Genomic DNA, 22,337 nt, shown 5'->3' with positions numbered 1-22,337 from the left:
TCCACCCAAGCCCAGCCACCCTTTGAAATCACCTAAACCTGAGATCCAGGAGCCATTGCTCTTATGGAGGAATCTATGCTTGCTAGGCATTCGGAAAAGAAGGCTATCAAAGGACTCACCTGATAGAGGGGACTCCTCTGAAGCTGATCAGAGAAGTTTCAGATGGCCTTGTGGTTCCCAGATGAAAGGGACGACAGAAGTGCAAATCGTTGGCACTGGATGGGAAAGGAGAACACTGGGTACATAAGTGCGGTTGGGGGCGGGGCAGGAATTAAAACTAAGAACAAAGGGAAGGAAATTAAATTCAGAGCCATCATTCTTTGAAAGTTGGCTTCTGATTTTAATCTTGAAATAAAAAAAGAAAAAAGAAAAGAAATCTTCAGGAAAAAAGCTGTTTCCAGCTCTGTCCACCCTCTTCCCTTTTATAGCATCTTTCATTTACTTCATGGTTTGATAAAATCACCATAGGACTTGCCATTGGAAGTAACAGCTTGTTTGTATGGAATTACGGTGAGGGTAGACATTGCTCACAGATAATGAAGGTAGGTCAGTGTGAAGGATCAAGAGAACAACTCACTGGAGTATTATGAAAAGGCAGCCACAGGCAGCATCTGTTTCTAATGTTCCCCTCCTGTTTATCTCCTTGGGAGAGACACACAGTTTCATTGCAGTTGAGGATGGGTACTGATGTCATCATGGAATTCTTTTGAGAATGTTGATGCGACTCTCCCATCCTAACATTTCTCCTCTCTCTTCCTCTAAGGGAAATTTTCAAAAGAGCTTCTTGGTTAAGTTGACAGTTGTAGATAATGCAGAAGCATTTTAGATGGCAAGATAGGTTTGCAATGGTGCATGCCCATATTAGTAAATGGGGACTACATCAAAATACTAGCCCAGATAATTGTGTGTGTGTGTGTGTGTGTTCATGCACATGTGTGCACGCATACACATGTATGCGTATATACATGAACACATTAACATTAGTTTTAACAAACAGAAGAAAAGCTTAGTTTTCCCTCTGGAAGAAGCATAAAAATATTGGCATGAATTTTAGCATTAGTCTAAATGAACTGGAGAAGAAATCTGTCTGCCTGATAGCCACAGCACAAGTTTAGGAAGCTGGATTTCAGCTTTCTCCATAGCAATGAAAATGCCGTCTGACACCACCTAGTTGTGCAGAGAAATTAAACATGGTAGAAGACATAGTGCTTCTCTGGGATTTTTAAAAAACACCCAGAGAGATTATGTGGTCATAAGGCTTTTGTATTGGGGTTTGAAGGTAAAAAGGGAATTCTGGATGGAGTGATGATAGCAAGTAATGCCTTGGACTAAGCAAGAAGTGATGGGTATCAGGTGGGTACCATTTCCTATCAGAGCTCCTCTCCATCACACGTGTATATAGCAGCCCCCTCCTGTGTCTCCACCCTGATGTCTTCCCTGTGACGGTAGTTTCATGTGCCATTCTTTCCCCAGTCTTTCTACATTTTCACAGAGAAATGCCTTAACCCAGCCTCAAGATGTGAATGGCAGAGCCCCAGGACTCCTGTTTATTCAGCCATTAGTGCCGCCTTCAGTTTTTTAAATCATTGATTTGACAAATATTTATTGAGCCTTGGCTCTGCCAGGTAGTGTCCCCAAACAAGGAATGCAACCAGGAATAAGAGGATCTCCATGTGAGCATTGCCTGGGAGCGCACATGCAGACAGAGACAGGCAAGCAGCACTCACATGGCTTAGCAATACAGTCTGGGATCCTGGAGCAACTTCTAGAGACAAAGAAAGTCTTGAACCAGAGAGGCTGCTGGGAGATGCTGAGGGCAGCAGAAAGGCTCGATGTCTCCACTTGACAGTCACATCTTCCATCTGTAAATAGGGGACATTCTGTTTAGAAGAAACTGACTGGGAAAGGAGAAAGGGGAACCGACTGGGAGTCATGAGCCCTAGACTGAGCCTCAGTTCTGCTTTTCACCACCTGTGTTTCTCAGAGCCTCTTCTCAACAGTGCTAAGTCTCAGCTTCTTCTTTTTGGGGGAGAATAAAGAGTACTTATAATAGTAGTAGTACTTTTATGGTCTTTATCAATTTTAAACTTTGATATCAAAAAAATTTTCTCATGCCCAAATTAACCCTTTCCAATTAAGGAATAATTTTGTATAATGTTTCCAAAAGGCAGTTCTTTGATATTTCCAAAGAGTGTATTTCATTCCCTACCAGTTTGTCAACTGAATTGTTTCTTTGTACTGATCATAGCTACAGCCTTAACTTTTCTGGGAATCTCTGCTGTGGGGGTCTTGGTAGATGAGTGAATATGCATTCTGTGTTTCTAAACAATAGACAATGAAGAATCATCTATTAACCATCCAATAAGCTTCAGCAATCCTAACCAACTTGATCAATGTTTCTATATAGAATCTCTAAATCATAGTCTTTAGGTCCACTGAACATGACATGTATTTTTTTATTATTGTGTATATATGTGTGCACATATGTACATGCATGCATGGATAGACAACCATGGAGGGAGGACAGGGGACAACTCTGTGGAGTTGGTTCTCTTCTACATTTACAAGAGTTCTAGGGGTGATAATCTGCCTGTTTATGGCAAATTTGATCCATCTAGTTAATGTTATTCAAAATCGAACCAGATCTACAATCTGAACAACAGCCAACTGCTCAACAATGGTGTTTGGAATAAAAGAACATGCCCACCAAGATGGAGAACATTGAGCTAAGATCTTCCTTCCCCAAGCAAACAAGATTCTAAGCTATACGGGGGGGGGGGGGGGGGGTGCACAGAGGAGGGAGTATAATGGTAAACTGGTAGCATCCCAAGTTTTGACCAAAAGGAAAAAATCAAAGTATTCATTCTCTTTGGCACCAGTGGACGTAGGCGCACGTTAAGCAATGGACAGCTTCACAAACTCAGCTTTTCAACACGTCTTCAGAAAGATAACAAGCCGTGCATTGAGGACCATGGGGATGGGAACAGAAGCTGCTCAACCAAACAGGGGGAAGAAAAGGAACATTTCTGTCTGCTTTTCTGAATGTTATAGTGGGGATGTGGGACATGATACAAGACTATTATAAGAGAAAGAAATGTCCATCTTATTACTAAGCTCTGCTTACCCTAAAGGGGTGATGCGAAGACATTCAAAAGCAGTTTTAATCACACGAGCCCCCTGACGTGCAACAGTCTTTCCTAGTAAGCTTTAGAGGAGCCTCATAGAACTGCTCAGATATTTAATTATTAAAAGATTAGGCATGCTGGGTCATGTGACCCAAAACCTACATTGGTTCTGAAAAGAGATTGAGCAGAGTGAAAATGGGAGACAGTTGAGTGTTGGGCACCAATTAGAGTCTCTCTCTCTCTCTCTCTCTCTCTCTCTCTCTCTCTCTCCATACTTGTAGGTTCTTTGTTGGTTCTTCTCCTAACTGTATCCTAACAGTATCTTCTCTGGCTCAACTGTCTCCTATTTTACTCTCCTCAATCTCTTTTCTGAACCAGCTGTCTTCTCTTCTCTCGCCCTACTCAGTCTTCTTTCTTCCTGCACCAACCGTCTTCTCTGATCCTAGTCTCTGACTGGACCGGACTCTTTTTGTCACCTGGATCCTATTCCTCTCTCTCAGCCTCTGCTGGCTTTTTGCATCCCATCTTCTTTCCAGAAGTCCAACAGGTCATAGGTTCTAGCAATTCTAACAGCTGAGCATTCCCAAAGGGCCTATCAGCTAGCATCTAAGGATTCTTTAAAGTGCCAGGCACACAAAATAAACCATACTACATTATACTTCCTCACATACAAGGAAACAAAGACTTGCATTTGATAAAATATTTAGCCAAGAACCAGCAGCTAGTGGGAAACTAATCAAGATCTGCAGACTCTAGGGTCTTTCTCCCTTGACTCTCTGACTAGCTTGCTATTACCTTGAGTCTTTAGTTTGTATCTATTTTAAGGAGTCCTCAACCCTCCAATCTGTCACCTTGACCCTCCTGCCTTCTCTCTGGAAGAGTTTTCCTTGCCCAGACTTCCATTCTACCTCACTTCGTACCTCTCGGCACTCCTGTAGATGGTTCCTCTCTCCATGGCAGACCCCCCTTCTGGGGGAAGAGTACTGGACTGACCCCTTATTCCTGGCCTGCCATCATCGTGCATTAAGCCCATTGCCTCTGGGTTTGACAGAGAACAGGCTCCTGAGAAACCAGTCACAGGACTTGTTTCCCCACATCTCTGTGCTTTCATGCCTCTCCTGAGATTTCAATGCCGTGGCTGTGAACAAATCCTAGAGCTACTGAGGACCACATCAAGGCCAAAGATAGGCCTCTCTGCCAAGTCGGTAATGCCTTTAGAGTATCTGGGCCTGAGCCAACCCCTTTTAATGCTTCCCTGCTCTGAAGTGGACACAGTGACAGACAGGAGTGCAAACTGGCTTGCCCAGTATACCTGAGCCCCAGCTTTGTCCTCTTGCCAGTCAACAGCTCAACCACAAGAGAGATCCATCTCCTTTTACAGAAACATACAGAAAATGTATGGGTTTGAATTAAAATAATTTCTAGAAAATCATTCTTTGCAACAGAGGTGTTGTAATGCTTAGCTTTTTTTTTAAGTGGCTGGCAAGGACTTTGGCTATAAAACTGCTGAAGGTCAGTAAACTAGGAGGAGAGAATACAATGAATGTCTATACTGATCTAAATGAAACAAAAATGGTTTCAAACCATAAACACACACACACACACACACACACACACAGAGAGAGAGAGAGAGAGAGAGAGAGAGAGAGAGAGAGAGAGAGAGAGAGAGAGAGACTCCTATCTCAGGAGTATTGATGTAATCAGTAAACAGAAGCTAACTAAAGACCTATATGAAAAAGCACTATATCCATGGTTTTCTCTGCATTCCCAAAGTCAAGGGTCATTACATGTAGAAGAAAATGAAGAAGTGAAAAAAGAAAGTGGTATATCCTACACATGTGCTGACACTGAAGCCAAGACCAGACCTCCCACCTGTTAGTTATTTTAAGAAGGGGGTTCTGGGGACAGTTGGGACACTGCCACAAATAACTTACTCATCAGTGTTCTAATTTTGAGGCCTCTTGTCACATCTTCCTAAGTCATTTTGATTTGAGAGGTATCTCCAGCAACTATTCTCTCCAGACCCATAGAAGTTAACAGAGACCTGCCTCATGTTCATGATCATTTGCTACCCTCAAATTCTCTTCTCTTACAAGCTTGCTGCAGGTCTCAATGGCATTTCTAGAGTTAGAATGCTTGGGGAATGCCAACAGCACAAAAATAATCATGGCTCTCACCTCAGACCACCAACACCACCTCAGTTAAACAGAAGTACAACCACATTTTAAGATATTCAAATAATTTTGGTGACCATTCTTTCTAACTTCAAACTCCAGCCTTGACATTTGAACATTCACCAATGGCCTCACAATTCTCCTTACTCCTGGCAGCTGTACGGGTTCCCTGACAGATCTGTTCATCTAGTTCATAGCTTCTTATGCTCCTATCTAAGATGAACTTTGTATCCACCACCTCCTACCCTCAGAACCAAGATGAACACAGCAACCCCTAAGTATTCCCCGGCATGCTAACTGGAAAACTCTTACTCTAAGAAATGCTTTTCTGCACTCACATGGACTGCATCTGCATGTTGTATCTTCTCTATATGTTATGGCCAATGTAGGGGGGGCTCACCTAAGAAACTTCAAATCATTCAAAACAATGGCGTAAATTAATTCAACTTCAGTTCTGACGTTAACAAAGTCACCAACAATACTTGCGTCCATGAGAGAATTTACCTTCTGTTTAAGTGGGTGTCACAAAAGCTAGCTGAGGGGTTGAGGATGCAACTCATCGAGAGAGTGTGCAAGACCCTGGGTTCAATCCTAGCACAAGAAGAAAATGACAACCAAGGCAAATAGAAAATAGGCTCAAATATCTTCTGTTTATCTTTTGGTTAAAAGTACAAAATTTTGGTTAAAAGTACAAAAAAGCTCTTGTTAGAGCTCCCACCCGTGTGTCTTGGGCAACAATTCAATGTTCTTTGAGCAAACCCAGCTCTCTCAACATGGACATCTGCAGATGTGAGGGCCAAAGCTCAACCTCAAATGCCTTTGTAGTAAACCTCCAGCACTAGCTTGGCCCTACTTCATGACACATTAGCTCACTGCCTATCAGAGCTTAGATACGAATTGGCTTTAAGAGGTCGCTATATGGAGTCTTGTATTTAGAAAGTATTCCTAGGCAAATGGATGGACCTGGAGGGCATCATCCTGAGTGAGGTAACCCAATCACAAAGGAACTCACACAATATGTACTCACTGATAAGTGGATATTAGCCCAGAAACTTAGGATACCCAAGATATAAGATACAATTTGCTAAACGCATGAAACACAAGAAAAACGAAGACCAAAGTGTGGACACTTTGCCCCTTCTTAGAATTGGGAACAAAACACCCATGGAAGGAGTTACAGAGACAATGTTTGGAGCTGTGACGAAAGGATGGACCATCTAGAGACTGCCATATCCGGGGATCCATCTCATAATCAGCTTCCAAACGCTGACACCATTGCACACACTAGCAAGATTTTGCTGAAAGGACCCAGATAGAGCTCTCTCTTGTGAGACTATGCCGGGGCCTAGCAAACACAGAAGTGGATGCTCACAGTCAGCTATTGGATGGATCACAGGGCCCCCAATGGAGGAGCTAGAGAAAGGATCTGCAACCCTATAGGTGGAACAACAATATGAACTAACCAGTACCCCTGAGCTCTTGACTCTAGCTGCATATGTATCAAAAGATGGCCTAGTCGGCCATCACTGGAAAGAGAGGCCCATTGGACTTGCAAACTTTATATGCCCCAGTACAGGGGAATGCCAGGGCCAAAAAGTGGGAGTGGGTGGGTAGGGGAGTTGGGGGGGAGGGTATAGGGGACTTTTGGGATAGCATTGGAAATGTAAATGAGGAAAATATTTCATAAAAAAAAAGAAAGTACACAGTAGCTCATTTTGAAGGAACCACCATTTCTTATTCAAGTAGTCAGCCTAATAGACCTTGTTGGAAACTCTGATTCATTTGAGTTTACAATGGGAGATACAGAGTGAAACTCTTCCAAACACAAGTGCATTTATTCATGTGTTCTGTACTGGTCACTGTAGTACAGAGGAGTTCCCAAGCAACGTTTGCCTTTGCACATCTAAGGAAGTTTTGGTGCAAGGCCTAGAAACAGCTTAATGGCTGTGCTGGTTTGAATAAGAATGGCTCCATGGATATAAAGTTAACTCAAACAAATCAGTGGCCTTTCTCTCTACAAAGGATAAACAGGATGAGAAAGAAATTAGGGAAAAAACACCCTTCACAATAGTCACAAATAATATAAAATACCTTGGTGTGACTCTAACTAAGGAAGTGAAAGGTTTGTTTGATAAGAACTTCAAGTCTCTGAAGAAAGAAAATGAAGAAGATATCAGAAGATGGAAAGATCTCCCATGCTCATGGGTTGGCAGGATTAATATAGTAAAAATGGCTATCCTGCTGAAAGCAATCTACAGATTCAATGCAATCCCCATCAAAATTCCAACTCAATTCTTCACTGAGTTAGAAAGGGTAATCTGCAAATTCATCTGGAAAAATAAAAAACCTAGGGTAGCAAAAACTATCCTCAACAATAAAAGAACCTCTGGTGGAATCACCATGCCTGACATTAAGCTATACTACAGAGCAATTGTGATAAGAACTGCATGGTACTGGTACAGCAACAGATAGGTAGATCAATGGAATAGAATTGAAGACCCAGAAATGAACCCACACACCTATGGTCACTTGATCTTTGACAAGGGAGCTAAAACCATCCAGTGGAAAAAAGACAGCATTTTCAACAAATGGTGCTGGCACAACTGGCAGTTATCATGTAGAAGAATGCGAATTGATCCATTCTTATCTCCTTGTACAAAGCTCAAGTCTAAGTGGATCAAAGAATTCCAAATAAAACCAGAGACATTGAAATTTATAGAGGAGAAAGTGGGGAAAAGCCTCGAAGATGTGGGCACAGGGGGAAAATTCCTAAACAGAACAGCAATGGCTTGTGCTGTAAGATCAAGAATCGACAAATGGGACCTCATAAAATTGCAAAGCTTCCATAAGGCAAAATATACTGTCAATAAGACAAAAAGGCCACCAACAGATTGGGAAAGGATTTTTACCAATCCCAAATCTGATAGGTGACTAATATTCAATATATACAAAGAGCTCAAGAAGCTGGACTCCAGAAATTAAAATAACCCCATTAAAAATGGGGTTCAGAGCTAAACAAAGAATTGTCAATTGAGGAATACAGAAGGGTTGAGAAGCACCTGAAAAAATGTTAAGCATCCTTAATCATCAGGGAAATGCAAATCAAAACAACCCTGAGATTCCACCTCACACCAGTCAGAATGGCTAAGATCAAAAATTCAGGTGACAGCAGATGCTGGCCAGGATGTGGAGAAAAAGGAACACTCCTCCATTGCTGGTGGGATAGCAAACTTGTACAACCACTCTGGAAATCAGTCTGATGGTTCCTCAGAAAATTGGATATAGTATTACCAGTAGATCCAGTAATACCTCTCCTGGGCATATATCCAGAAAATGTTCTAACTGGTAATAAGGATACATGCTCCACTGTGTTCATAGCAGCCTTACTTATAATAGCCAGAAGCTGGAAAGAACCCAGATGCCCCTCAACAGAGGACTGGATACAGAAAATGTGGTACATTTACACAATGGAGTACTACTCAGCTATTAAAAACAATGAATTTATGAAATTCATAGGCAAATGGATGGATCTGGAGGTTATCATCCTGAGTGAGGTAACACAATCACAAAAGAACTCACTTGATATGCAGTCACTAATAAGTGGATATTAGCCCAGAAACTTAGAATACACAAGACACAATTTGCAAAACACAAGAAAACCAAGAAGAAGGAAGACCAACACGTGGATACTTCATTCCTCCTTAGAATAGGGAACAAACTACACATAGAAGGAGTTACAGAGACAAAGTTTGGAGTTGAGACAAAAGGATGGACCATCCAGAGACTACCCCATCCAGGGATCCATCCCATAATCAGCCACCAAATGCAGACGCTATTGCATATGCCAGCAAGATTTTGCAAAAAGGACCCTGATGTAGCTATCTCGTGTGAGGCTATGTCAGTTCCTGGCAAATACAGAAGTGGATGCTCATTGTCATCTACTGGATGGAACACCGCGTCCTCAATGGAGGAGCTAGAGAAAGTACCCAAGGAGCTGAAGGGGTCTGCAACTCTATATATAGGTGGAACAACAATATAAACTAACCAGTACCCCCAGAGCTCGTGCCTCTAGCTGCATATGTAGCAGAAGATGGCCTAGTTGGGCATCATTGGGAAGAGAGGCCCCTTGGTCTTGCAAACTTTACATGCTCCAGTACAGGGGAACACCAGGGCCAAGAAATGGGAGTGGGTTGGTAGGGGAGCAGGGGCTGGGGCGAAGGTATAGGGGACTTTCAGGATAGCATTTGAAATGTAAATAAAGAAAATATCTAATTAAAAAATTGAAAAAAATGGCCCCATGGGTTTATATGTTTGGATATTTGGTCCGCAGTTGGTGGAAGTGTTTGGGAAGGATTAAGAGGTAGGGTCTTGCTGGAGGTGGTATGTCACTAGGGATGGGATTTGAGGTTTCAAAACACTCATGCCATTCCCAGACAAATCTCTTTTCTTCTTGTTTGTAGATCAAAATGTAAGTTTTCACCTCCAGCTTGATAGCCATGCCTGCCGGCTGCTGCCATGTTCCTTACCAGGAAGGTCATGGAAATCAGACACTATGTAACTGTAAGCTTTAAATAAACCCTTTCTTCTATAAGTTTCCTTGATCATGGCATCTCTTCATAACAATAGACATGTAACTATGACAGCAATGGGGGTTCTGAGACAGGGTTTCTCTGTGTATCCTTGGCTGTCCTGGAACTCACTTTGTAGACCAGGCTGGCCTCGAACTCAGAAATCCACCTGCCTCTGCCTCCTGAGTGCTGGGATTAAAGGTGTGTGCCACCACACCCAGCTGCAAGAAGCATTCTTTAAGCAGCTCTGAATTATTACTATGACTACTGTGAGTACCACAGTCTTTCCAAGTACAAAGAAGTTTCAGGAGACTCAGCTCCTACCCCTGACTTTTGGGCTGCTGGATTGACAATCTCTCTCTCTCTCTCTCTCTCTCTCTCTCTCTCTCTCTCTCTCTCTCTCTCTCTCTCTCCCTCCCTCCCTCAACTCCCTCCTCTCCTTCCTTCCCTTCCTCTCTCTCTTCCCCTCCTCCTCTTCCTCCCCCTCCTCCCTTTCCCTCTCCCCCTCCCTCTCTTGTATGTGTGGATGTATTCATGTAGATGTGTGCACATGCATGCACAGAGATGCATGTTCATGTGTGTGCCAATACACGTGGGGGCCAGAGGTTGATGTCTGGTATTTCCCTCAATCACTTCTACCTTATTTTTTGAGACAAACTAAATCCAGAGCTCACTGATTTAGCTAAGCTGGTTGGCCAATGAGCTCCAAGGGTCTGTCTGTTTGTCTCTGTAGTGATGGAATTACAGATGCTGGCCACCATACTGTGCGTTTTATATGTAAGTATTGAGGACCTGAACTCAGTTCCTCATGCTTGCACAGCAAGCATTTTATTGATCAAGCCATCAGCTTCTTTCTAGCACTATTAAAAAAAAAATATGTCAGCCATACATGTTCTTGTCTTTGTGGCATCCAGGGTGACAGAAATTTCCAGTGGGGCCAGGGAAACATCCACAGAATTTGTACAAGTAATCAGCTCCTGTCCATATGCTCCAGATTCTGCTGGCCTATACAGGAACCCATCCAGGACCATGGACAACCAGTTAAAGCCTACTTAAGAAATACATGGAATAGTAAGATTTTTAACAGGGTGAGCTGAATGAAGCGGTGAGGTGAAGATCCTGTAGTATCTTGTTCCCACAACTGCTGCCATTCCATATCAGCTTCTGGCTCTTAAGCCCAAAGGTCAACCAACCCCAAGGCAGCTGGCGAGCATAGTAACCTTCACCATTAGGCTCCGTCTTAAACCATTCCCTCTAGGTCTGCAGCTCAGGGGAACTCCTTTAAGATCCTCTGGCAGTATTACTGTGGTTAGAATTACACAGTGTCTCCTAGCACAGGGTTCTTTGACTAATGCTCAGTATACTTTGGCTTGGAATGATGGTCAACACCCAATGTGAAAACATTGTTTCCTGATGCTTCACACGTTTTCCCTTTGTCTATTTTTATGTTTTATTTTTATTTGGAAAAATAGCCATCTACATTTTTATGTATACTGCCATGCATTGATGCACACACATATTGCGTAATGATCAAATAAGGGTAGTTAGCATAAGCACTTTTCATTTTTTGTAGTAAGAATGTTCAAAGTTCTTTAGCTATTTTGAAATATACAATAAAACATTATAAAGATGGTCACCCTACTGTGCAACAGAATTCTGGAAAATGTGTTATTTCCCAATTTAACTATAACTTTGCATCCATTGAATAATCATTTCTTATGTCTCTTATCTCTAATATTATGGCTATGCTATTCATAATATAATCCACTTAAGTGTGTACTGGTGAATGAATGACTAGAGAAGCTATCTCCTCCACCACATGGAATACTATGCAGTATTAAAAGAAAGGAAATCCTACAATTTGTGCAGTTGATGAACCAGGATGTTATGTCATGCACAGTAAGCTTAGTACAGAAAGACAAACATCACATCATCTTCCACATCTGTTTTAGTCAGGGTTTCTATTCCTAAACAAACATCATGACCAAAAAACAAGTTGGGGACGAAAGGGTTTGTCAGCTTACATTTCCACATTGCTGTTCATCACTAAAGAAAGTCAGGACTGGAACTCAAGCAGGTCAGAAAACAGCAGCTGATGCAGAGGCCATGGAGGGATGTTCCTTGCTGGCTTGCCTCCCCTGGCTTGCTCAGCCTGCTCTCTTATAGAACCAAGATTACCAGCCCAGAGATGGCCCCACCCACAAGGGGCCTTTCCCCCTTGATCACTAATTGAGAAAATGCCTTCCAGTTGGATATCATGGAGGCATCTCCTCAACTGAAGCTCCTTTCTCTGTAATAACTCCAGCTGAGTCAAGTTGACACAAAACTAGCCACTACAACATCCATAAAACCTTTTATTTTAACATAATATAGGACCATCTTGTGAGTTAACTCTTCTTTGATTTTACTAAAATTAGTTGCTTTTTCTTCTCCCCCTCCTTTACTACATAGTGATGACTAGATATTTCCTCACACAGGCCACTTAAGACAGATGAAATACTCAGCTTGGGGTATGAGTATGAACTTTTACTCTTAATAAAAAAAAAAAAAAAAAACTAGAAGGTTGGGGAGGATGCCATTACACTGGTACAAAAAAATATATAAAAAGTTGTATATGAAGGCATCCAGTTGTGAAATACCACAGGGATCCTACCTGGCAGTTATAAGGGATTTTAAAGACCAGACAGTTCTTGTGCATGACAGTATTACTGAGATAGCCCGTGGGTTTGTTATAGATGTGACTAACAAATCATCTTTAGACCATTCTCTGTGCCCCCTAGGTTATTTGCTCTGAGGATAGAGCCTGGTTCTCAGACTCTGTGACAGGGAAACTCTGTCCTAGTGATCACGGAGAACAAGGCACTTGGAAAAGTCCTGGCCCACGGCAGAGGTTGTCTTATATGTTGAAATGATATGTGAATGGTGGTGTAGCTCAGTATGGCCGGCACATCGCCCCACACCCCCCTTCATCCCACAGGACTGCACAGTTTATTTCCTCCAAACAAGCAAGCTTTTTCTGAGAAGACGTGTGGTCACCCCCTGTGTGACTGAGAGTAAGACAGCCATGGGCTTGAGTTAGTGTAAACAGGCAAATTCAAGTACGGAAAAACACAATTAAACAAAACAATTGTTTTTAATTGAGTTCAATCAAATTGTTTCTCAACTCGAAAACTGGCAAATTCTTCTTCCTTGGCAGTCACTTCCAACACTTTACCAGAAAATGCTGGCTTGGCAGAAGGAATCTGAGAGAAATTTCTACAGAAACGCCATCGCCGAACTCTGTCCTATCTGCTAATGTAAAGAATCTACGCTACCTACTACTTCCCGGATGGACTCAGCCACCATCCTCATTGACTATAACGTGGCATTCAGCAGATATCAAAATAGCAGCGTGTGTCACAAGCTTCGTTTTCCTCCACAGTGACCTTGGATTAACCCTTCCCCCTTCTCTCCACAGCTAATTAAATCCAGGGACAGTTCAGTAAGGCATCCTGCCGGTGAAATATTTAGTGAGGGTCTATAATTCTTTCCTGCTTGTCCCATCCACTCTGCTTGTTTCTCCACAGTCCATCCACTTCAGCATCTCAATATTTTCTCAAAAACCAGCAGTATCGCTATGGTAACATCGTAAACCAGTCCCTCGCCCAACTCTTCAAGGAGTTTATAAAAATCCAGCTGTAAAAATTGGCCAGTGGCTCTAAGGGCTGCTTGTTTTATGTGTGGTCGTTAGCCTCTTCCCTCTTTCCTTTTTACACCACACCCACTACCAATCTGTCATTTAGGAATATTTACAAAGTCATTTAACAGGTACGAAGCCACTGGGAAGGAAATTGAGATGGAGAAAAGTCAGAAAATGTCTCTTCCAATGTGACATTGCTAATTCTAGAAGCGAGGTGGTCACACCCTGCCTCTCCTCACCACCTGAGTTAATTCTGCCGAAATGGGGAGTTTGGCTCTCACCTCACTCTGATTTCCTTCCTCTGCCTTGAAAACCGAGTTGTCCCTAAGTGCCCTTAAACACAGGAATAGCCACACATACCGGACCCATGCAGGCAGTCCCAAGAATATGAGGGAAAGAATTTTCTAGCAACTAACGGCCATCACTCTGGAACCCGGCTTCTAGAAATAGGGTTTGTTTATTACTCTTTTATTTTCTTCATCAAAAAGTATTCTAAGAAATCGGAATCTGCAGCTTCCCTCATGCCTACCAGTTCCCTCCTTGGGTTGACTTGCTCTGCTCTGTGTGTGTGTGTGTGTGTGTGTGTGTGTGTGTGTGTGTGTGTGTGTGTTTGTGTGTGTGTTGAAATTCCATTTATTTTTACCCTCTGGCTTTACATTACATGTCATGGTTTATAGTCAGAGCTGACTCAGCTGTACCAAGGCAAAGATGATTCTTAACATCTGTGGATTTTGCTAGTATGTTTGTTTGTTTGTTTGTTTTTAAATAAAACTGAGCTTGTTCAAAAGCAAGCAAGCCTGGTGGCACATGCCTATGATCCCAGCTGAGGCAAGGGAATTGTCACGTTAAAGCCACCCTGAGCTGTACAAGGAGACCTACTTCAATGACAGGATATGTTTTCAAAACTTTTAAATTGTTCTAAGAGAGAAGAAACAACAAAATCCAAGGAATATTATCCAACTATAAATATCCTGTGTTAGTATCTTTGAAGAGTGTTAAATACATATTTAATGCATGCATGAATGAATCAATGAATGAATGAATGAATGAATGAATGAATGAATGAATGAAAATACATGTGTTCATATATGACATTAGGGATGTTAGAGGCCCATGAGCATAAATGGGTTGGAGGCTTTGATGCACTTCACGGAGAGTAACTTACCTCAGAACAAACACGGGATGCATGTAATTAAGTAGCTCCTAGTGAGAGGCACTTGAATGACTGTCATATAGCCAGCTAAGAGAGAGGGGGACAGGTGGCCTGAGCAGGGTCTATTCTGGAGTTGAGAAGCTGGATCTTAGGTCATCTGTATGTAGAGAGATCTCAGTGTAATAAATAGCAACACCATCCCTACAAGCATAACAGTCGTGAGGTAGAGAAGCTTGTCCCCCAAGCTGGTGGTCTGGCTCTAACCACCGCCCTTGCCTCTCTCCTTCACTAAGCACAATGTTTGATACTAAGTATGGACACCCAGCACTCAAGGTGTGCGTTTCCTCTGTGAGTCATTGGACATGTTCATTTCTAATTAGTAATACCTGGCAGTATATTATCTCAAGAACTGGATAATTACATTTGAAGTCTTTGGAAGTGTGAATGTCCCAAAAACCATCCATCATAGCTGAGCTAATGAACCAGCTGAACTCAGATGACAGTCAGTGTCTTCCCCATTGATAGAACATAGGTGTTACAGCCAAGCCCTTTCTTCCAACATGGCAGTGTCAGACTGGGTACAATATAGATGCTTATTCCTCAACTTTTCAAAATTATTTCCATGTAACATGTGCCTTGGAAATCCCCACTTCCCTCACCACCTTGATGTCAAGAGTAGCTACACCCGTGTGTCAGTGCTGGAGAGGCCCGTCAAGATCAGCTAAGAGTTCCCTGGAAGTTCCCTAGCATGAGTGTGTCGGTGCAACGGAGTATACGGTGATTTTTCTAAGACAAGTATATTTTAAAACAACATTCTGAATGAGAAAAAAAAAAAAAACAGTCACATCACTTTCTTCCACAGTGGCAAATTTTTATAGATGAAGTATATAGTTCCAAGTCTCCCCCCCCCACACAAAAAATAAAAAAATAAAAAAATAAATCAAATGTACAAGCAGACAGCTGAGTTTTCTTTGTAGCAATGGATCCAAGCTGTGTGGATAGGCAAGATCACCTAGGAAGAGGTAGAAGTGGGGTAGGGAGGAGGACAAGGAGGAGTATGAGGAGACAGGGTGAGTCTTGAGAAATATCAATATTTAATTAGAGATTGAAAGATAGACTTGAAAGGGGAACTCAAAAAGCAACAGAGGAATGGGAGACAATCCAAAATCTCTTGGCTGTTCGCTGAAGCCCAGCATTCTTGAGTGGTCCTGCAAAGTTAAGTCAAATGAGCAAAGCCAATAGTTTTGGATCATGATGGGGTGATTGGTTCCTTCAAAACTCACAGATGGAATTACTAGCTCCCACTATATCTTGTGGAGATAGGACCTTTTAATAAAGTCATTATTGTCGAATGAAGTTCTGAGGGTGAACCCTAATCCACTGTGACTGATGATGTCCTTTAAAGATGAGGAAAGAGATTGTGGCTCGGTGGTGGAGGCCCAAGGAGATGGTACCACGTGCAAACCAAGGACTGCGACCTCAGGAGACACCCCTCTGCCCATCACTTGATCTTGAATTTCCAGCTTCCAGATCAATGTGAAAATTCATTTCTATTGTTCAAGCCACCCAGCCCCAGATACAGTTATGGCAGCCCTTGACCACAAAACAAGCAACAGGAAGTCAGAGGGTGTGTATGTATGATAAGGTGGTCTTAGAAAAGTTAACAATTGGGACATTTAAGGGATGAGGTGAGGTAAGAAATTCAGTGAGTCAGGGTCTTGATAATTTTCTAAAGAAGTCTGAATATGAAGAGAGTGATCAGAGATGGACAGTTTCTACATCATGAATGTTAAACTTGAGTAAGTCTATTTATGAAAAATTAAATCAAACAACTTTTCCCCCCTCCTTTCTGTGTAGCGCTGCTGGTCGGAACTCCCATGTAGACCAGATTGGCCTGGATTTCACAGAGATCAGATGCTAAATTAGAGATGGGCAACACTGTGCCTGAGTTAAAAACCACCCTAAAGATAAAAAATGTCTGTCAGCTTAAAGAGTAGTATTACAATTTGATTGTGTGTGTGTGTGTGTGTGTGTGTGTGTGTGTATGTGTGAGTGTGTGTTTGGGTTTGTATGTGTAGGGTACATGTTCAATTGAGTGCTCCAGTGTGGCAGTTGAGATCCCAGGACTACTTTGCAGAGTCACTTCTCTTCTCCCATGCTCACCTGGATTCCAGGGATTTAACTCTGGTTGGTAGCCTTGCATGGCAAGAACCTTTACCTGCTAAACCATTGTACCCGCCTTTATTTAAGTGGCTGATTTCCTTGCCTGTATTAATCGAGACCATTTAAGGAGTCATCAAGGATGAAAAGAATCATACCAGACATTAAAATGAAAATATCTTTTGGAGAAAAATAGACGGGGGCAAAAGAGACAGGAGGAGAGCCATCAGGCATTGGTAGAGAGAGTCAGAAGGAAGGATGCTTGGGTGGACAGCTTGTTGGGCTGCGGGCATCTGTCTCTAGGAGAGCATTGGCAAAGCTTTTGGGCTGCCTCTGAGTGCTGGCAGCTCTATGTGCTCATCAGTGGGGTCTCTGTCATCCGGGAAAGGGCCTCCTGCAGTGTCTACCATACTTATTCTCTGGTAGGAGCTTCCCTGTGTTTTGAGATGTGGGGAGCCTCTGCAGCACACCCTTGCCACCACCTGCAGCTGCAATTGAAAGCCATATGGCCACAGCCACCTCATGGCCCATGTCTCTTTGTACCTTCTTACTCAACATACTTCTATTATACAAATGAGTGGATGGGATTAAAAGATGTTGGGAAACCTGTTTAGTCCACAACCTGAAGACCCATCCCAGTTCATGGTTAAATGAGCCACTTGGGAGCAACAAACTGAAATTCATGCAGCTTGGAATTCACTGGTTATTCATTATTTTTGTCAGAAATGGTTAACTCTTTTCATTCTCTCCTAAAATGGTAATGTAATATTGTGTTTGAGACAAGGTCTTGCTACACAGCCCAAGCTGACCTTGAACTTGTGTTCTTTCTGGTGCCTTAGCATCTCTCAACAGCAAAGACAGCATAAAGGAGAAACAGAAAGAACTCATTCTTGTCTGCCTTCTAATTCTCTTAATGGTTGCTAACATTAACCAGCCCAGCCCCCAGCATGCTTTCTCCTCTTCTAGCCTTGTCCTCTTCCCACTTAAAAGCTGCTGTGTGGGTTGATTTAAACACACACACACACACACACACACACACACACACACACACACACACACACCTATCCCAGAAGTCAAACTAAAGCCATTGGCTTTCAATATGCTTGTTAAAAGAGCCTACTATCTGTAAGTGCCCACTTAAGCTCTCCCAGGTACCAAGTGAGTTAACAGTGAGTGATTGTCTAAGAAAAGAAGTAAGCAGAGAGTGGCTGCCCTGCTTTTCCCTACCCTGTGCTAAGCTTCAGCAATAGCCTGCTCAGTGTTCTCTTCTTCTAAAGAAGAGACGTGATACTTACACATTTCTGTGATGTACATATAGTCGAATAACTCCCCACAGAGCACAATGTATAGTGATCAGGGGCATTAAGCCCATCCCAGCACAAATTGCCTCCAAGTCAATATCAGGGCCTTCCCATTCCTCTGTACCCTGCTGTGCTACAGAAAGCCTCGGTAACTCTTCTCAGCTGCCAGTGACCACCATACTACTGTGTTCCACCATGAGACTGGTCATCCAGCTCCTACAAGTCAGCAAGGACATAATTCATATGCTTCTATGTTTGAGTTAAATCTCCCACCACAATGACCTGCAGATCCATCCATGTTGGAAGTCGGGTTTCTGCCCATTCTCATGGATAAACAGTGTGACTCCGTGTATTTTCTTCCTAAAGCAGTAAACTGAGTCACAGAATAAAGCATGCTTTTACTTCTACACTTCCTCAGTGTGATGGTTTGTATATGCTTGGCCCAGAGAGTGGCTCTATTGGGATGTGTAGCCTTGTTGGAGGAAGTGTCACTGTGGGCGTTGGCTTTAAGACCCTCACCCTAGCTGCCTGGAAGTCAGTCTTCTCCTAGAAGCCTTCAGATGAAGATGTAGAACTCTCAGCTCCACCTGCACCATGACTGTCTGGATGCTGCCATGCTCCCACCTTGATGATAATGGACTGAATCTCTGAACCTGTAAGCCAGCACCAATTAAATGTTGTCTTTATAAGAGTTGCCTTGGTCATGGTGTCTGTTCACAGCAGTAAAACTCTAACTAAGATTATCAAGATACTAACAGCAGTCAGAAATGTAACAGAAAGGCTGACACGGCTCAGTTGGGGAAATGCAAGCACAAGGATCCAACTTCACCTCTCTATGATTAACATAAAACAAAACAACAAACAAACAAACAAACAAGCCTGGGCCGGTACTGGGAAGAGTCAGGTCCCTGGAGCTTACTGACCAGCCATCAATTTTGAACCATAAGATTGTACTACTTTTAGAAGCTGAGTGTGTTGGGACCTGTGTCCATGTATGCTTGTAGTTGGGTATTGATTCTTCCGTGAAAGGTAATACTGGATACACTGTTTCATTTGAACAAAGTAATATTTTTTTTCAGTTATTTCAGAAGAAAAGGAGATGCAGGGCGTATTTTCCTGGCTTCTAATAGATCAGTTCCTTATATGAGCACTTCTAGTTTGAACCTATCAGTAATCGTCTTATTCCCAATCTTTCTACTCTCTTTAGTAACACCTATGCGTTTGGGACTTATGGTAGGAGAGCAGAGTGGGTGGCGGATCATGGCAAATTAAAGTTATTTTTCTTCTCCGGAATAAAGGACCAGGGATTAAGAGGTATGATGGACTTAGTAATGACTCTGTCTTCCTGCTGAGGCCTGAGAGCTCAGACGCCTCTGTATGCCTAGCATCTCTCAGCATCTCTGATACAATACAAAAACTCCGTCGAGCCTCATCTGTCAAAGACTTACTTATTAGAAGCCGTGACTAGCCCATGTCGGGAAGTCGAACAATCCAGAAGAGTTAGACCCCACAGATCATTTCATATTTTGGAGCTTCGATATCACAAACACACAGTCCCAAAGCATTGTCACTTACGATTTTGTTCAACTCAGAAATGACCAAGGCATGGCTTGGGGATGATAATCAGAAGCTAGAAGAGCAGCTGCCTGGCTGTGGTGGTGAGAGACGCAGTCCTGTGCTTTGAAAAGACTAGAACCGCGCCACGTGATTGCTGTCCAGATACCAGAAACAGCTGTCAGTTGTATTTCCTCCGGCACATCCTCCTTGGATGTGTTTTGTAACATGTGGGCCTTTGGTCAGTCATTCTGGTTTTTCATCCTTATTTGCTTTGGCCACCCTCAGTGGAATCTTATGGAAGAATTAAACTGAGGTTTCCCATGGAGATGAGAATCTGTTCAATCTTTAACCTATTTTGCAAAGACTTCAAAACGCAAGGTTATGCAATCTTGGTTCTAGCAAGGCCTTTCTCTCCTTTAGAAGTTTTTACTTCCTCAAACCTTTGGTTTTCTTTTTTTTAAATGCTCCTGAGTACTTTCCTTTAAAAGAAAAAATTATTTGAGGTTCCCCCACTACAGTATACTTTGACCGTAGTCCCCTCCCCACTTCTGGTCCCCACATTGGTTTCTCCACAAACTTTCCATGCTTCAGTAACTGCTATTGTTTTAACATTTTTACCCAGGGATTTTATATGCTCAATGTCAACTGCAGTCTGAAAGGCTTTCTTTTTATTTATTGATGGAACAACTTATTTAAGTGTTTGTCTTGGACAGCGTCTGTGCTGGGTGCTGTTGGAAATGCTTGCCGTTGACAGAGATCCCCAGGCAACACAGGACATGCTGCGCTTGATCCAGCTCGGCCCTGTTCCCATGGGTTGGTTTAACTCCCACATTGTTGACAACACGGAGAAAGAACAGGAGTCAGGCTGTCTCTGCCTTGGTCTTTTCTTTGGGGAAAGATGAGAGTAAGGAAACCTTTCCTAATAGCTTCCAGAACTTTCCCATCCTTTTTTGTTGTTGTTGTTCTAGGATTAGCTAACAAGTATTTTTATTACAATGTTTGGTCTAGGCTAACCATTACTGATAGAATAGATGTTGGGAAAATAGCCATCATGACTACAACGAGCATGCACAAAAAGTCATAAAATTCCAGGGTGGTGATGAACCAGAAGGCAGACATAACTGACATGATTTGGGCGAATAACTTAGTCTTTAAGAACGTGTTAACTGTTGACTTAGTGACCAGTCTTGAGTGGAGAAAGAGGGGAAAGACACTTTAATTTGCCAAAGAAGCAATAACAATGGGAGAGAATGAGACACATATAAGGTTACAGGCTACATTCTTTGGCTGAGATAAAGGTAATGTGAAGCAAGTAGGCTTTGCTTGTTTGTTTCTGCAAGAATAAAACACTCAGACCCATACTTGTAAAGCCTTGCTCACAGGTGTCCTACAGCCTAGGTAGATGTCTTCTTATTCCTGAACCCAGGCTGACAGACTAACACCATACTTAGGACATAATTTTTCATGGCAGAGAATAGAAATCAAGCATATGAGGTTTCTAGGTGTCCAGTGGACTAGAGAATACTGAGTGTCCCATTTAATATCGAGCCAGATTACTCCATCTTAGCCTTTAAAAAGCAAAGCAGCCCTAGCACCTGGGGGCATGCTTGGGTCCTGGAGGCAGCAGATGTCATCACCAGGTGTGCTGTTGTCTACCAGGCTTTGAGGTACCAAATCATCTTGGAACCAGGAAGTTTTGCAAAGGTCCAAGGGAAAAAGAGCTCAACAACCACTCCCCCCCCCCCCACACACACACACACTGCTTTACAGCATGGGAGATTTGATTTGTGGTGGCTCAAGTGCCTGAGACTTTAAATGGGGCCTCCATTTTGATCCTGCTGTAGATCACTGGAATATAAATGCTTAGCTAAGGTTCTCTCCTGCAATTACTGTCTCTGTTTGTGCCACACAGTTGTTGGCCTGCTATGGATGGAGACTAAATGTGCGAGCATGAGAACCCATTGTCAATGGTCAGAGCACAGCTCATCTCCATACAATCCCGGTCTTTGGTTTTCTGTTCCAAGCCCTGAGTGATGGTTCACATTAAAAAATTCTAACCTAGAGCAAAACAATGTAATCTGTGTTTTCAGCGCAAGGTAGAGGAGGTTCTGGAGAGAGATGGTGGTGAGGCCAAGTTGTCAAGGCAACCGGTACAGAAAAAAAGAGGACCTAAGAGTATGGAAAGAGATCAGGACAGGACTTCCTTATGCTGTGTTTGTCTGATTTCTGGGAAAATAAAAAAATACTGCAGACAATTGGCGTAGGAAAGATATATACGGTGATCAGCTTCAGAGATTTAGTCTCCCCATCGCTCCATGCATTGCTTGGGGCTGTAGCGAAGATGGTACACTACACAGCAGGGGTATGTAGCCAAGAAAAAACACTTTTCTCGTGACCAATAATCAAAAGAAGAGAAGGAAGGGTTGTGGCTGTGGTTCCATTAGCCTCCAGAGACCCAAGGACAGTCCATTAGGTCCCAACCTTCAAAACCTCTAGTTTCTCAAGAGTATTGCCCTGGAAACCAACACTTTAATGCATGTATCCAGCTTTAACAGGAGTCCTACGTGCTATTATTTAAAGAAGATAAGTAGAAAACTTTAAAGCCTTAAATATGAGGTCT

The 22,337-nt window shown here is 42.6% G+C and overlaps 1 long non-coding RNA gene across 1 annotated transcript in view; it reads right to left on the bottom strand.

Moving 5' to 3' along the window:
- Gm10790 (predicted gene 10790) overlaps window positions 1-19,842 on the bottom strand; it is a 47,178-nt gene extending 27,336 nt beyond the window's left edge. Inside the window, exons 1-3 of the long non-coding RNA NR_033545.1 lie at window positions 19,736-19,842; window positions 1,728-1,862; window positions 120-215 (exon numbers count right to left, since the gene is read on the bottom strand). This is a non-coding gene — a long non-coding RNA (predicted gene 10790). The remainder of the gene's footprint in view (window positions 1-119; window positions 216-1,727; window positions 1,863-19,735) is intronic.
- Between the last annotated feature and the right edge of the window lie 2,495 nt (window positions 19,843-22,337).

The sequence above is a fragment of the Mus musculus genome, chromosome 13, assembly GCF_000001635.26.
Source record: "Mus musculus strain C57BL/6J chromosome 13, GRCm38.p6 C57BL/6J".
In the NCBI taxonomy this organism is placed as follows: Eukaryota; Metazoa; Chordata; class Mammalia; order Rodentia; family Muridae; genus Mus; species Mus musculus.
The sequence above is the reverse complement of the archived record's forward strand: the minus strand, read 5'-3'. Positions and strand labels throughout refer to the sequence as shown.